At 42.2% G+C, this 15,732-nt stretch overlaps 1 protein-coding gene across 2 annotated transcripts in view; it reads left to right on the forward strand.

Annotated features, from left to right (window-relative positions):
- Tnr (tenascin R) overlaps window positions 1-15,732 on the forward strand; it is a 403,889-nt gene that overhangs the window by 294,193 nt on the left and 93,964 nt on the right. The gene's annotated exons all lie outside the window — the stretch shown is intronic.

Here is a 15,732-nt window from a genome sequence, read left to right on the forward strand (position 1 = left end):
TGAATGGCCCCGAATATTATGTGTGAATGGCCACAGGAAAGATGAGAATGAGTCTAGCAGCCTTGGCTTCAATTATGCTGCAATCCGGTGAGGGGCAGAGGACATGAGTGAGGCTCATGATATAACTGTATGATATGACATATCATGATAGAAATTATGATGGTAGCAAACACAGGAAGTGTGAGGCCTAAAATGATGGGAAAAAATGGAAAACTTTGGAGAAAAGGAAAAGAGATTGAAGACAAGGAGAAAAGGGCGAGAGTAGAAAAAGACAGAGGGAATAAGAAAAATGGAGAAATAAAGAGAAAGCTACAGAAAAGAGAGGAAGGAATGTGTAACTCAGATGTTTTAGATTATACCTGACATGCCAGGCACTTCCTTTCTTTATGAGTGATGTTTGCTAGCTGGGTAAATTTTTGCTCTCTTTTTCTAGGGCTGTTTCTTTTGCTCTGTTCTGTTTTGTTTTCCCTGTGCTTTCCCAGTTGTGGGGTTTCCTCCTCCTTATGGATTAAAAGCATTCCAACTCCTCTTCCTATAATGCCCAGGAAACAAGATCCATGTTCCTCTATCTTTGGACCACCTTGACCATCAGTTTTCACCAGATCATTATTCAGAGACCTTTACAATAAGGTCAGGTGCATCACAAATATTGACAGGGCTTCCAAGTCAGGTGACTCCTTCCAGACCAGCCTCTGCAGTAGTATTCCCTGTGCAATGCCTTTTACCTATGACACACAGCTCTTGCATTAAGACCCCCAGTCAGCAACCTCATCTCCTCTCCACCTCTTTACTCACGATTCCTTCTTAGGTCTTGCCAGTTGTAGCAATGGTATTCCAATCCTTGATGAAAACATATGTTTTGTCACCACCATCCATAGCCTGCAGAAAGAGTAAGAAGATAGTGGACTCCCCTGTGAGAGCTGGGACTAGCTAGTCTCCTTACTAGTTACCTATGGAGTAATCACCTGTTACAGAGGCAAGCATTATTTTCCTCAGCTTTGTGTCCCGGATTTTAAAAACAGAAAATCATCACCATAGCCACCACTGCCCTGTGGGACTCTGCCAGAAGCACTGGATCCTCCTCTTCTGCCTGGGATCTTGCCCCACTGTAGCTAGAGTTTTCCTGCCTGGCCCACAGTCAGGACAAATCTCTCTCACCTGCCAGTCCCACAGCCCCTCAGACCCGACCAAGTAAACACAGAGACTTATATTGGTTACAAACTGTATGGCCGTGGCAGGCTTCTTGTTAACTGTTCTTACAGCTTAAATTAATCCATTTCTATTAATCTATACCTTGCCACGTGGCTTGTGGCTTACCGGTACTTTACATCTTCCTTGTCCTGATGGCGGCTGGCAGTGTCTCCCTCACCCAGCTTCCTGTTCTCTCAATTCTCCTCTCTGTTAGTCCCGCCTATACTTCCTGCCTGGCCACTGACCAATCAGTGATTTATTCACTGACCAATCAGTAACACATTTGACATACAGACCATCCCACAGCACCCCACTATAAGAGAAATTATAACCAGAAGGCGCTTTCCTGGTTGTGTGGAGGGAAAGGTGCTGTACTGGTTGTTTTTGTCAGTTGACACAAACCTAGACATATCTGGAAAGAAGAAATCTTAATTGAGAAAATACCTCCATAAGATTAGCTGTAGGCAAGCCTGTAGGGCATTTTCTTCATTAATGATTAATGTAGGAGGACCAAACAAACTCTTTCTTCCCCAAGTTGCTTCTGGTCATGGTGTTTTATTGCAGCAATAGAAACCTAACCAAGACAGATATACACTCCAATGAGATGATTTTTATTCTGGACCTTCCCAGCACCTATACTACTGAGACAATGCTAGTTCAACCCTCCACAGTAGAAAGAGAGGAGGAGGGAATAAAAAGATTGCACTATCCACAGTAGCAACTTGGAATTTAAGCTCATGTAGAGCAGACTGTGTTCTCAAATCTGTTTTACATTATCATCAACACCAAATGTATTGCTCTCTACACATGGTAGGCAATTAATAATTCTTGCTAAACACAGAAGAAAATGTCTATTATTTCTCAGAACCACACAGTTGAGATACAAACCTAAATATCTTTTAAAATAACAAATCTGTGCAAGAAGCATCCAAGGAAGAGTTTCAAATTCTGGTGTTTCTCTCCATTGTTTTACTCTTCCCTAAAGGTCCATTTGCTACAATCTCTAAATGAAAAGCCATTTGGAGAACATCCATGCTAAATGTCATGCAAATGAATATACAGGATGCAGGCCTTATGGCAACTTCACTCTTGGAATAGGTATTCTGATGAGAAAAAGGGTAGATGATGAGGTCAAACACCTCCCCCAGCTTAGATATATACCTGCAAAATAAAGATTCTCAAATTGGACCCCAGAGAGACTTCAAAATGCTAAGTAGAATTAAAATGAAATTTCTCTTCCCTCACAAAACAGTATTCTTTTGTGACAAGATATGAAAGAAACCTTTACTCTGGTATTCATTTCTATCTAACTAACAGCATTTCAGTAAGCCCTCTTCACTATGTGATAGATACAAACAAACTTTATCCAAAGACAATGAAAAGAAAGCAGAGAAAATATTTGAAGGATTTGAGGGATGAGAAACACAGTATTCTTCAGACACAAAGGAAAAGTACCAACCTGCACAGGAGAAGGATGGTTATGTTCTGCAGGAGAATGAACAAGGGGCCATACTGCATTACTGCATTACTCTTAGCTCCTCAACTAAGCGTCTCTTCACCTCCTAAGGTAATCCCCACACACTGCTCTCTAAGTCCATGATTTGAAGTCTGTGTCCACTGTAAAACCCATTCTTATGTCCATTTCATAGATTAAGAAACTGATAAAAGAGAAATCACCCAACCGGCACCTGCTGTGGTCAGGGTTCATGGCAATCCAAATCTTGAATCTGCTCACTTAACTATGTAATGGTCATCTTCCATTTCTCTACCTATATTTATAATCTGTATCTTTATCTGCATCTCTATTCTAAATTTGCATTTACATCTTTATCCATCTTGCTGATTCACAAATCAGGTTTGTGTATTAGAGACTCTGAATATTTCTATAAAGAAATCTATTGAGCTCTGCTGACTTAATAGATTCTTAAATTTATTGGACCCAAGGAACCCCCCTCAGACACTGCTTTTATTTTATTTTTGTTTGTTTGTTTACTTAGCTACAATTAAGAACTAGTGCTATAGAAGGTTCTAGAGCATCATGGAAAATAACTCATGAGGACTCATCTTTGAAAGCTGAAGGTTGGGACTTACAAAGCCCAGGTTCAGTTTTCTGTTTTATTTCTACTGGTATGAGCAGTGATCACTCAAAATCTAGAGTAGAGTTGCTCATTTCCAGGTACTAAAATGACTTTAAAGTAAGTTGGTAAATCCGGAAAACAATGCATTCTGTCTTCCAATTAGTTGTCTAAATAATGATGGATGATATCAGAGTCAAGTCGAGAATAGACTAAGAGTGTAGTGAGCATTTCCATGTACATGAAATGCATCAAATGATGGAAGAAAAGGCTAGAAATTCCAACAGAAGAGACTTTGAATTAAACTTTAAACAACAGCGTTAAATTCAGCTCCTGTTATATGACCACCATTTGATGTTCAAAAACTATTTGCTGATTTAAGCAAATGTACGATCTTGAGCAATTTACTTAACCACCTAGAGCCTTAGTTTCCTCAATATAAAATGAAGATGATAGTAACAATGTCAACTTCCAGGGCTGCTCAGAAAATTAAACCAGATGATGTATTTGTAAGCAAGTTTTCATTTTAAAGACTGGTGTAAATATCAGCTGCTGGTCTTGTCATCATCAACAACAATAATCTTAGCAGCATTTGAAAGACAGCCACACTAGCCCCATCCATTCTCTTAGTCATGTCTCCAGTGCTTGTACAGAGAACAGGAGATGCTGGCCAGCATGAGCATGCAGGAATACATGAGCTACTCCACAGTACAGAAAGAGGTACAAGAAAGGCTAATGAAAGAGAGGCAACCCTGACCAAATTAAGCTTCTGGCAGTAAGGAAAAGCTAGCCTCAAAAATCCTTCAGGGAGTGGATCATTGAATAAGGGCACTTGACACCAAGACTGAAGACCTGAGTTTGGTCCCTGGAATCCACATAGTAGAAAGAGATGACTGACTTCTACAGCTTGCCCTCTGACATCCACAAATATGCTGTGGCATGAGCACACACACACACACACACACACACACACACACACACACACACATATACTATAATTTTTAACACCTTAGGTGCCAACTCATTGACTTACTATTAGGACACAGTTGCTGCCTGAAAGTTTTTGCTCCCTTCAACATCTTGAGGTTTACTTGTAGAGGAAGAATGTCCTTCTCCTTACTCTCCCCTATACTGTTCTCCAAACATACACACACACACACACACACACACACACACACAGGGCATCTACTAGTAAATATAGACTCCAATCTGAAGTCTATTCTGCTGTAATACATTTCTTGGTGCTGGGGCAGAGGTACCTGGGAAATGCAGCTTCAAAAGAATAAAGGTAAGGGAAAAAACATCTTGCCAATATCTCACCACCCCCCCGCTCCGTAAACAGCACGATAAATGCTTGGCTCTTCTTCCCAATGTGTCTGCTAGAGCCACCCTGCTTCACAACGCAGCCACAAGCCCTGCAAGACTATTGGACACTTAAGGCATTACAAGTCCTTGCTCTAAATGCAGTAAGATGCACACCAGGTTCCAGAGACTTAAGACAGCAACAGAAGAAAAATATCACACTGGTCATTTTTATGTGTACTCTATACCAAAAGATACTCTAACTAGAGAAAATGTTGTAGCAATGTAAAATATATTATCAAAAAGAATTGTACCTGCTTATTTTTTATCCACTTAGTGCAGCTCCTAGACAATTGAAAGTAACATCTATGGCTCACTTTCAGTGGTTTGTACTATGTGTTTACTGGAAAACACTCCTCTAAAAATAAGATTTAAGATTGTGTGATATGTCCAAGAATCATCAAATAAATTTAGTGGATTACAATTTGTGTTTTTAAAAGAAAGACAGAATGCCGGGCGGTGGTGGCACGCGCCTTTAATCCCAGCACTCGGGAGGCAGAGGCAGGCGGATCTCTGTGAGTTCGAGTCCAGCCTGGGCTACCAAGTGAGTTCCAGGAAAGGCGCAAAGCTACACAGAGAAACCCTGTCTTGAAAAACAAAAAAAAAAAAAAAAAAGAAAGAAAGACAGAATAAACAGATAGGAATTAAATTATGACATTTAGTCAAGGTAAGACTTGCTCTATGAAACTTTGGTTTCGATTAATAATATATATGTATCTATTCATATCTATTTATATATCAGATAGTACAGATGTGCTAGTATATTACAAAGATCCGTGTATTTTTACAACCAATAGAGTGAAGGTGTTTGGACATCCTTTTTCTAAATTATGTGTGGTGAGGCAAGGCTTCCTTACATCAGTATGTTCTCACATTAACCAAAAGGCTATGATTTGTGTCTGACTAGAGAGATAGAAAGAAAAGCCAGGTTAATGCTGTAGCTTTCAAGTTCAGCCCACAGAAGCATGCAGCTTCTCTTGGGGCTGCACTAAATAGCACCAGAGCTGCTCTTTTCTATCTTTTAATCCATCTATGAATCACAAAAGTACAGAGGCCAGCTCAGGAAGCAGCCTACAGCACCAATGTCCAACCTAGCCATGCACCTACTGGAGCCCCAGTAGATGATTCAATGAGCCAACACCACATCCCAGCATCAAGCTGCCCAGCGAGTATCTCACAAGCAAATTAGACCCTGGGTTCCTGATTTTTATCCACAGAGATGTTTTTCTTCCTTCAGCTCCTACCTGCATGGCAGAAAATATTTCTCTGCAGATTATTCATGATTCTACAGCTCCAGGTTCCCTGTCCCCCAACATAATTATATTAGACAAATGAGATGGCTGTACCTCCCTGGAGGCTGAGTCTGTCTCACTGATCACAGCAGGTTCCCAAGACAGATTCCTTTGGAGAGTCAAAGGCCCTGTTGCTTGTTGATGTAGGACCCAGCAGCACTGTGCTAATCCATGATTAAATAACCCCAGCCTTACAAGGGCAGGGACTGGGGCCATCTAAGGTAGTGGTCCTGACCTTACCCTGTTAAGGCAAGGCCACAGAAGTTACAGCCGCCTGCATTGTGACACCTACTTGCCCTCAACATTGCCTTGGAACATTTATCAGTGGAGCTCTCTGTTTCTAGGCACAAGTCTAGATGCTGAATAAATGATAGAGTACAAATTCAAGTGCAGAAGCAGTAGGCAACACTTGGAGAGAAGGAAGGCAAACGCAGCTCCTTGCTCCTAGCTGTCATCATTGTCGCTGGGGAGTGTTTTCAGAGTTTGTAAGAACACTTCTTCAGGAACTGACACCAAAGGTTTGGGCAAAAGCCAGTTCTGTTCCCATGCTCCTAAATGACCCGATATGTTTACGTTGAGCATGCCTGGTAGCCAAGTCTCACTTACCTTGAGTCCCACAGAGCCCCTGAATGGACCTTGCCGGATGGGCTCTAACATTTTTAAGAGAGCATATTTTATGGTAGGCCCTTTGTTAAATGCTTAATTTCCACCATGTATTAAATGCTTCAAATCACTGCATGAGATGAATTGAATGCTCTGATTACTTCCATGTTGGAGATGAGGAAACTGGGAATCCAAAAATACATCATTTGTACACCACTCTGCAGCCAGCACAAATTGAGCAGACTTCGGGCCTATACAATCCCCAGTCCTCACAGCTATGGCAGTATCTTGTTCCTTACTTCAATCATTTTTTATTTAAATTTTTTCAAATATTTTCATTATAAATTAAAATATAATTACAACATTTCCCCCTCCTCTTTCCTCCCTCCAACTCCTCCTGTGAACCCCATTTGCTCCCTCTCGAATTCACTGAGGTGTGTTTGTAGCATGTAGGGTGAGAACACTCTTAGAATTTTTCTAGGAGATCAGAATCCATCCTGTTCCAGACACAGGGAGACTGGAATATGGATACATCATTCCCAGAGCTCTTGGGTTTGACTTGCCCTCCAGGGGTCTCTGAAACGGCATTAGCCACTTGGTCTCTAAGTACTTGAAGCTCTTTCTGAGCACACCTGGCATCCTAGTAAGCAGTTCATGTCTCACTTAGACATGGCCACATCTCTTTCTAACTCCCTTCAAACCATAGTTCTCTGTGAAAACCAACGGCCCAGGGTAGAGAATGGGAGCCCAAGGACTTCCTTCCTTCCTTCCCACTGGCCTCTGGCTGCAGTTGTTCCCATTGCTGCTGAATGACTCTTCTGTGATCCACCTGCCTGAGGATACTGCTGCTTAGGTTAGTCAAAAAGGACAGGGTCCTAAGGGGAAACACACCTTATCTTCTATAGGGCTTTCTCTAACACACCTCATGCATTATTTCAATTGGAACACACACACACACACACACACACACACACACACACACACACACACACACATGCACATATACACATATACACATACATACACACAACCACATATTGGGTTATATAACACAGCTATGGGTTTGACATAATTCTATACATATTTGTCTCAATGAGGAGAAATGTAAAAAAGCTTGTTACTCTACCAAAACATGCCAAGGCTTCACAACTGGCACAAATGTGTATGTGCTGACAAACAGGGAAACTGGAAAAACCATTCACTTTTAGAGATCTATGCAGCTCTCTACTCTGCCTGCCTAGGCCTAGCTTCTGCCTCATCTGCTGAGCTCTTGGCTCAACTTGGCTGCTGATATATAAACCCAGGCCTGCCTAAGCCCAGAGTCACTAGGCAATGCTTCCCTAAAAACAGCAAGCCCAAAGAACTTGCTAGTTTGAAGTATCAATTGCCAAAAGGGTACAATTTCAATTATGGAAATAAACACAGTAGAGAATATAAAGAAATACCCCCAAATCAATGACTTTGACTGGGTCAGGGTACTAGAAATACAACCTTTTCTATATTCTGCTTTTATTCTATAATGAATATATATTGTTTTTTGTTTTCCTTTTTACTTACTTTTTGTCTTTCACATCATGCATCTCCATCCCATTCATTTCTCCATCCCTTCGTATCCGCCCTCTGCCCTTGCAACCTTCTCCTCAAAATAAAATAAAATAAAATAAAATTTAAGAGGGAAAAAAAAGAAGAGAAGAAAAAAAGAAAAGGAAAAAATCAATCTTGTCATGGAAGCTATAATGTGACACAGTGAGTCATACAGTAAACTCTTTTATCCATTTATCTTTACTTGCAAGTGTTCATTAGATAGAGTCATTGGTATGGTTTGAGGACTCTGGTTTCTGCTACATTATTGATGCTGGGCCCTCACTAGTACTCCCCTTGGATATCCTGTTGTTGCCCTGTGTTGTGGAGATTTTGCAGCTTTGGCTCTGCAGGACTGGCCTCTTCTTGTGCTCCAGAAGCTCATAGATGGGGTGGATGTTGGGGTGGGCCAACTCATAACCCCTGTTCTGAATGTGGGTAGTTGGCAAGGTTGGCTGCTCTTTCATGTCTTCATCACCAGGGTGAGCTCTCCTGCATTGCCCCAGCTAGTTCACCCCTCACAGCAATGAGCAAGGGGTGAGGGCCAATTTCTCCTGCTTTAATGTCTTCAGGGTTGGTTCTTCCACACCTACACCTTCAGAGCCAGCTCTGATGCATTGCCCAGGCGTGGTGTAGGGGCCACTCTCCTGAGTACTGCAACTGATGAGGGGCAGAGACAGCTTTCCAGCTCTACTGACCTCAGGGCCAGCTCTCCCACCTGCCTCAGGCATTGATTTGGTGGGGGGCATCCCTCCCCACCCGTGCCGCCACATGACAGATGAGTAATGGGGACAGTTCTTCCATGCTCACAACTTCAGGGCTGGCTCACCCACACCTTAGCCAACAGGATTGGCTCTAATGTGCTGCCCTGGTAAGGTGCAGGGCCTGCTCTCTTGAGTGTTGCAGCTGATGGGGGACAGGGGCAGCTCTCCTGTTCTTATGACCTCAGGGTCTGCTCTCCCACCCGCCTCAGCCAGTGGTGGTGGTGGTGGTGGGGTATTGTTTTCCTAATCAATTTTTTTCCTTTAACAATATATGCACACTGATTCAACTTTATGCCATTAATGCCAGGATCTTACTCCCAGGGCCTACAGTATCTGCTCGGCATGCACATACCTCGAACCCCTTGAGTTGTAGAGTTCCCACATTTGTTCTCTTGGTGTGCTGCCTCTTCTTTTAGTTCTGGTCCTCCAGACTCTAATCCAGCTCCCTGAATATTGATTGATCCTGGCTTCACCTTCGATTTGCTACATTGTTGTCTCATGCCATTTTCTGTTGTTATAAAAAAAAATTCAAGATGAGAAATTTATATAGAATAGAAGTTGTCTTGGCTAACAGTGATAGTGGCTAGGAAGTCCAAGAGCGGAGATCAGGCATCTGCTGGCATTTGCTGCGAGCCTCTTACTGCATCACCACACAGGTGTCTCAGAAAACTTGTTAGTGCTGTCTCTCTTCCTTGTCTTAAAAAGTCACCACTGCCATCATGGGAGCCCAACCCTCATGACCTCATCTAATACTAAACCTCCCAAAGTCCTATTTCCATGCTAATCTGGGGATTAAATTTTCAAAGTGTGAGCTATAGGTGATCACGTTCAAAACACAACACATTATAGCCCTCAGTCCTGCCTAGGGTCAAGCTCTCATCCAGCTCAGAGCAAACTCAGGGCACTGAACGCTGATGCTTCCCTCTAAGGCCCTACACACAAGTGCTATAGCTCAATGAGTAGCTTCAACTCCTGATGCTTTATGACTTCCCTTTTCAGGGATCATGGAGCCCAAGAACCAATGAATAATTTAGGGATCATTGGAACTCCTAAGGGACTGCGGTCTTGATCGACACTCAAATCAGTCCCACTTGGGAAAGGAAGTTGAGTGATCCCTGAGGGTTGTCTATCATCTGCACATAACAGTGCTCCTTCACTTGTGGGTCAGGAAGCATCGCCACAAGTGCCACTGAGGGATTTGTCACATAAAGTTACCCAAATATCCTCAGTTCTGCTCAGTGCGATGATTAATTTAGCAGACAGTGATGACTCATTTGTCCCCCTTGCTCAGTCTGTAATGCTGGTGCTGAGAGAAGGAGGAGGAAAGATGACTCCACAGCTGGATGTCCCAGAGTGAACCTCTGATGTGCAGATCAATGGAGAACACGTGCTCTTTTATTTTTATCTGTTAACAGCTGGTCTCACCTTCCAATCAATTACATGCCACACCATACATAGTTCATGTAATAAACTATTTTCATATGCATTTGACTGCCTGTAGAAGCAATTCCTACTTTACAAGTAAAGAAACTGAGAGTCAAAAGTAGTCACGTGACTGCCCAAATTCATGAAGTCAATGAATGGACATGGCAGAAGACATGGACACTGGGTCTCCAAAGCAGAATGCCTCACTCACCAGACAATGTGTCTCCAATAAAACCTCCCTAAGGTCACCCCTTGGAGGGAACAATCCACAGCCATCTAGTAGACAACAGCCTCCATCAAATCCAAGGACAAAGAAGACAGAGTTTGCCCCTTCATTTCTGAGAAGAAGCAAGTAAATCTATGGAAGACTGACAGGGTTGGATAATCAGAGAAAAGAGCCTTTCAGTGAAGATGGACATCTGATGGGTAAAGACAATTACGAGGTGTGGATAGTCTGGCAGTTACCAAGGTCAATAATAAGCCACAATGTGGCAGGCAGCAGCAATCAAAACAAAAGTAAGAGAGGAAGACGTGTAATCCTGGAGCTGTCAGCTAGAGAGGCTGGATCAGGGACTGTCTGTAGGGTACATCTCACCCTAAGAGTCAATGGTACTGATGGCTATCAGGACAATGTGTCCTGGTCTTTCCAGGTTACCCACACTCAGGAGCATCCCTCACCCCCATCAGTGCAGAAAGGAACATGTTAGAAAGTTTAGAAGTAGGAAAGACAAACTGGTGAGGACAGGGAGGATACCCCAGTAGGTAAGTCTGACTGAAAATATATCATGTGCATTATGTGTAAGGGAGGGATGCACAGGCAGGGCCAGGGCTACACACCCAACTTCAGTTCTGTGCCAGACACTGGGTTAAAAATTCCTTGTTTATAACCCTGCCCTCTGGTGAGTTTTTCTTCAGGGGAAACAAACAAATGATAACGTGCAGTAACAAGTTCCGCTGGAGTTCAGAAAAGGAAATGGTTGCCACAAGTATTTTTTTTCTTAAAAGATGTCTTCTTAGTCCACTGGAGCATCACTTGAGAGTCAAAAACTTTGGAGTAAGGTGTTGAAATCCTGGCACCCACATCTTAAGGGCTTTGTAATTTTTGTAGACAAATCATTTAACCTCCCAGTGCCTCAGTTTTTCTACCTGTTAAATTAGAACAGTAAAATGGTTTGTACAATTGCTGTGAGAATTAGATGAGCATTTATATGAACTCTTGCAAACAGCCTGAAATGAAAAGCCTAGACTAAGCATGTATCAATCAAAGAAAGCCCTCCCTGCCCCTCATGGTGTAGTTCTTCATGGCTGTTGCAGGAAGGCAGAATGCACAGGCTTTGGATCCAGTAATTCTGTCTGATAAGTTTTCCTGGAAGGTGAGAGGATTTTCCCTTCCTAAATGAAATGCAAAGCCAGCTACTATTCCGAGGGCTTCGGTCTTCTAGGAGAAGCCCAGTGATTTTATTATTTTAGAGAAAAGCAATAAATATTTATTGCTAACTTAATACTGTAGAGGTAGCTTGCAAATAAAAAGTTTGGATTATTCTAGGTACATTTGTAGATATAGGCAAATGGAGGAATAATATTCCAGAATAATCTAAGGACATATCACTGCCTATTTCATAATTATCTTCAAATACAACCGCTGATAAATAAGGCATGGAGAATTGTCAGAGCCATATTGGGAAATAGCTCACCTACTCTGGGCTTTCCATTTAGTTAAACAAGAGGATGCTTCGCTCAGTAGAGGGAATACTACTCTAATGATTTCCCAGCAGGAATCCTGTTTGACAATGCCAACAAGGATCAAAAGGATAGCTTTCCCCCATTGCAAATGGCCCAAAAAGGAACCATGCTTTGAGTTGTTGCTAGGGAAATCTGCAAGCCTCTCAGGGTATAGCTCTCCAATCTGGAACAGGAGTGTTGTTGAATAAATTCCTTAGAGAGAGAAGAGAGAGGACAAGGTTATTCTCTGCTCTGACAGATGTACATGGACTTAGCCACTTATGCCTCTCCTGTTGCCCGAGTGCTACAGCACTACCATTTCTGGGATTTAGAGTCCATGTTAATGAGCCTTCTTCCCACCACTACCTGAGCCTTCCCACCTCTACCTCAGACACCTAAGTGTCCTGACAGTGGAGAAAGCCAAGTCTGCTGACAGTAGAGAAAGCTAAGTCTGAAGTTATTGGGATATTCAGAACACTTTCTTGCAGAGACATAAAAATAAGTAAGATTGTGCTTTTGTTTATTTATTTTATTTTAATGTCACTATATTTTTCTAGTCTCCCTGTGAGGTACACAGCTTTATAAAAGACAGGGACTCTGTTTCTTTTCAGACAGTGAATTTCTTAGAAATAGTGGAGATTGCCCTCGGGAAGCTAGATTTCTTCAGCAGTAATTGTGTGGCATGTTCTTCGTAGGAATGGGCCTCTCTCGCTCTCTGGTAAGGAACAGTGCACTCATGATGCATTCTACACAGAACTGGCAGAAGAACCAACCAAGTTGACATGTATGGAAACTTCTTGAGAACTCTAACGAGCCCTACAAATGCCAGGTGTTCTCCTACTCTGACTCGTTTTAATGGTTTTCAAAGGGGGGAAAGGCAGAAAGATCAATGTGAGAGAAAATGTTGGGACCTTTTACAGCCCATGAATCTTGCTCTCTGCTACAATATGAAGCCACAGTGAACCATGTCCACTGTTAGGTTAGTTGAAGGCTGTTGTGAAAATGAAAATGTCATGGTTATTTATGCTTTAAGACTTACCTGTTTCCAAATAGGTTTTCAGAAGGCATTAATTTATTGCCAGCACTGTGTCTGGGATTACTTTGGCATTTGACTAACAGAGAAAGGGAGGAAACACAGGGGAAATGAGTTTTTAGCAGAGCCTTGCTAGGAAGAAACATCTGGATTTAAAGGCCCTTCCCAGCAAGCCAAGTCCCTGCATGGATATGCAGAGACAAGCTCTAGATTGCCATGACTCATCACTGAGGGCACTGCACACAGGTCTGTGGCCAACAGGAGCTAAGCTTACCATCTGTAAGCTCCAAAGGGGCAAGGCGACTGAGCAAGAGATGAGAGGAACAGTCACGTAAAGAAAAGCAGGCACTGTGCCCTTCCTCTTAGGGGCACAGCCAGCTCTAGGTGGCCTCTCTGAAGAAGGAACAGGAACCTCACCACCCTCTCACCGAGTTCCTGCTGGACAGGGCTCCCTCTTGGCAGGATAGGAAGTTCTGGGGAAAGGCAGGAGGGAGGGTACCAGTGAAGAGAAGCCATAGGTGGGCAGTGGAAGATCTCCAGTACTATAGAAAGGAGTTGGGTATAACGGAGTATAGCAAAGGCTGGCAAGGAAGGAGAAGGCTGGGTGAAGATAATTGGATATCAAGTTATTTCAGGTAAAAGCCTGAATCTACTTGAAGCATTCTGCATCCTTATAGTGAGCAATTTTTGTGCCCTATTCCATCACACAGGAACTCTGAACCCTCTGGACATTCCTCACTTTCCATGGCTTCAGTGGCCTAGCGACACTCAGAACTCACTCCATGCTATCTGTTTTTTTGTTTGTTTGTTTGTTTTTGTTTGTTTTTTTGTTTTTTCGAGACAGGGTTTCTCTGTGTAGCTTTGCGCCTTTCCTGGAATTCGCTTTGGAGACCAGGCGCTATCTGTTTTTAATTTGTCAGCAAGGCGGTTCCTCATAGCTAAATGGTCAATTCTTGTCTTTGTTCTGATCGAACACATTTAAAAGCTCAATATTGTACAATATGTACCCTGGATTTAATAGTTAATAAAAATGGCATTTGAATTCCTCAGGTGCTCCCTTTTAACAATAATGAACAAAGATGATGTGCTGTCCCTTAATGGAAACCAAAATGCTTTTCATCAGAAAAAGAGTGGGAGAAAAGGAATTAAAGGAATTATGTACCCTGAAAAACCACTCCCTAAAATAATGAGGAAGGCTAATCTGAACCTTACAAATTGAATAAATGCAATTTTAAAAATCCTTGTTCAATTTGGAATTTATCTTTGGGGCCAATTGTAAGTACAAATGACACATGTCAGGGTCTAGAAAAAAAATGCTAGTGATTCATCAGGTCCATAGACACAGAGAAAATTCATTTATTTATTGCTTATTTTAAATTTAATTTATTTTTGTTAGCACATATAAATTGTACAAAGGTGTTTCATTACGACATTTCCACTTCCATGTATACACATAACTTGATTATATTCACCCCCAGTTAATCTTTCTTATCCCTGTCACCCCCTTTTTCCTTCCCCTTCCACGTTCCTGTAGTGCCCCCTTTAGTGCCACATTCTGTTCCCCCATCTTCTGCACAGGAGAGAGCCCACATGATAGTTGTGTTTGTGAGAGTGACTTATCTCACTGGCCACGATGATCTCTGTTTCCATACATTTTCCTACAAATGACTCAATTGCATTCTTTTTATGGCTGGGTAAACCTCTAGGCAATTTTCTGAAGCTACAAACCAAGGCAATCAGGCGTCTTAGTACCCTTCCCCTCTGAAAACAGACTCCTCAGACGCCCCACCACCCCAGGAACCGTGAGTGTCGTCTTTATCATTCTCTGAACCTCTCATTTCATCTCTCATTGCCTCCTCCTCTCAGAATCTTTAGCATTCTTCAAGCCCCAGTTCAAAGGTCATCACCTTCCCCATTGACCTTTCTATAGGTAGTCTTACAGTGAGTGAGAAGCTGCCTTCTGCTGAGCTCCTAGAAGAACTGTCCCTATCTCTGACATGGTACTCACCATGGTCTGCTCCTTAGCCTTGCTATGTGAATACCTTTCTTCCAAATACACGAGGAGCTGCCTGACACTTCTCTAGCTGGCCCATGGCATCTTAGATGGATGCTAGCCCTGTTCCTGGCATGCAACCAGCATGTAACTAAATTTAATTAAGCAAGTTGTGCTCTATAGACCACTACTCTAGAGCTTCTTCAAATTTCAAGTAGAAAATGATTATGTTATTTCATGCACTAGAAGACAGACTTCACCTGCTTGTAGTCTCTGGGCCAGGATGGTGCTATTTCATGCTCTGAAAGGCATAATTTACACAATGAAGTCAATAATACCCATAGACCACTACAGCCAAACTTTAATAAGTTGCCACCACCAACATTCAAGTCATTGAAGAAATTAATGGCTAGCCCAAAGTGAGTATAATTATTTGGTTCCTGCTAGAAAAGATCGACTCCAATATAGCTATACCATATAATTGGAAACAGCGTGAACTTGATATGTGAGCTTGTCATTAGGTAGTCTTAGAACAGATGAATTCCTGTGGTGTTCTGGATATGGGGGTAGATATCATTTTTAAAAGTAACTTCTTCTAAGATTTGTTTTTCTAAACAGTTTTGCGGTCTTAAAAATTAAGCAATTAGTTCCCATAGTTATAATTATTAAAAGTTATGGTCCCAGTTTGGCC

This window comes from Peromyscus californicus, unplaced genomic scaffold (assembly GCF_007827085.1).
Source record: "Peromyscus californicus insignis strain IS unplaced genomic scaffold, ASM782708v3 Scaffold_14__1_contigs__length_90479793_seg_2, whole genome shotgun sequence".
NCBI classification, from domain to species: Eukaryota; Metazoa; Chordata; class Mammalia; order Rodentia; family Cricetidae; genus Peromyscus; species Peromyscus californicus.